The 1,923-nt window shown below is 44.9% G+C and overlaps 1 protein-coding gene across 1 annotated transcript in view; it reads right to left on the bottom strand.

The window, feature by feature from the left end:
- Positions 1-477, bottom strand: part of LOC103355125 (prestin-like) — a gene marked incomplete at its 3' end in the record, with an annotated part of 10,141 nt that extends 9,664 nt beyond the window's left edge. Inside the window, exon 1 of the mRNA XM_008278791.1 lies at positions 363-477. The remainder of the gene's footprint in view (positions 1-362) is intronic.
- Positions 478-1,923: the final 1,446 nt, after the last annotated feature.

Here is a 1,923-nt window from a genome sequence, read left to right as displayed (position 1 = left end):
CTTCACTGGCCTGATGCATGCTGTAGACCTGAAGCTAAAGCAGACATATGTGTTCTCCTCTCCAACCTTCTCACTAAGACACACCTTCTGAAGCATGCTGAGGGGCTTTTCTGAAGCTTCACGGTTTGACTCCTCAGTTCTCCAGGTGAGTCAACCCTCTAAAACCAGCCCAGAGACTCACGCTTTCCCTCCGCTACTTCTCGTTGTTGTTCGCTAAAATGTTTACATGAATTTAAAGGCAACGGTCGTGTTCCAGGTATTAACGGGGCTCAGCGGCACTAGCTAAGTCCGCTGTGACAGCAGAGCAGAGCGGTCCTCCTACAGCGGCTCAGCTAAGATGCTAGTAAAGGTAGGTGTCTTACCTCCGTCCTCCTCCGGGATGCTGCCCGCTAAAGGGACAGTGTTAATGTATAAACTGAGCTCCGGGTTGAAGTTTAACACGGACAGCGTCCTTTACGGGCAGCAGCCACCGTTTCTGATAAGCCACAGATAGTCTATGCTGAGAGGATGAATCACTCTGGGCTGTACAAATGCGCGCCGATGTTCGCGCATGCGCTGTCGCCTTGCAGTCAGGCCCGTTTGTAGTCCTAAGAAGGGAGCAAGCTGGTGGCTATCAACATAGTTTTCATGCTTTAACAGAACTATCCTCTCATTATTTAACCGTAAATGTTGCCATCTTTCTTTTCAGTTTAATTCAATGTGCTTTATTAGCATGAGCAGGCCTATCATAGTGAAGATTAAGTGGTGTATAGATAATAGATGGATGGATGGGTTTCATTCACATTTTACATTTTGGTACTGAGCTACTAGATACCCAAATTTCCCCAAGGGATTAATAAAGTATCTATCTATCTATCTATCTATCTATCTATCTATCTATCTATCTATCTATCGCACATTACACTATATCTCATGTGCAGTCCTCCAATGAGTGCAGAGCTAGATGAGGTTTCTGTTCTCAGAAACTCTGACAGAGTGAGAGCTCTGTCCTCTTGTGGCTCTCTGGTGCTGATGATGACAGCATAAGGCTCTGACGTGTTGCAGTCACGGGGTTCCCTCCTCTGCTGTTTGTTCCCCTCCTGCTTCCACCAGCATGTGGAACAAGTACCAAAAGACTTCTTTTTTTTTTAAAACTAAGGAGCCACATTATCACACAAGTATTATTGTGGACCCACAACTCAGCATGACAGCAGTGAAAATCCAACCAGTATTTATTGTTACAGTATTTATTGTTATTTTCTAAGGAATGCTTTGGAATATCTTATAGGTAAAAGATAACATCACAGCCTTGTTATTTCCTAGTCAAATAAAGCTGTTGGTAAACAGTGTGTCTATGTACCATTCCAGGCACCAATCCAGTCATTGCATCATACTCTAGCAGATACAAACATAGCTACTGTGTATGTACATCCATTCATCATATCGTCTTACGGGAACTGCTGTGGTTTGTGTGAGTATCTTACTGAGCACCCAGACACCTCCACCCCCTCCAGCAGCATGTAAGTCCCCTGATGTGGGACTGAATACAGGAAGAGGAAGGCATGAGGGCAGAGGGGACTGATGCTGATAGATAGAGAGAGAAAACATTGTCTGTTAATCAGATTAACTAGGAAGGATAATTAAAAAGATCACAGATGGAGACTGATTGATTCTCGACATTTGCAGCCAGAAATGTTGTTGTACCACAAAAGTGTTTCATTGGTTGCTCCATTTTCACCCTAATCACCAGGGATGCAGAATATATTGGTGACGCTATGCAAACTCTGACACCACAAGAAACACCTTGTAATGGGTGCTGAAAGTTCTTCCTCCACCTCTGGCTCCACCAAGTGGCAGTTCCTCTCCCTCCTTCCTTCTCTTCTGCAGGTGAGGTGAGTGAGGTGTGTGTATGAACCAGCGTGGGCAGGTGCAGCTGATCAGTCA

This window comes from Stegastes partitus, unplaced genomic scaffold, assembly GCF_000690725.1.
Source record: "Stegastes partitus isolate 25-593 unplaced genomic scaffold, Stegastes_partitus-1.0.2 Scaffold132, whole genome shotgun sequence".
In the NCBI taxonomy this organism is placed as follows: domain Eukaryota; kingdom Metazoa; phylum Chordata; class Actinopteri; family Pomacentridae; genus Stegastes; species Stegastes partitus.
The sequence above is the reverse complement of the archived record's forward strand: the minus strand, read 5'-3'. Positions and strand labels throughout refer to the sequence as shown.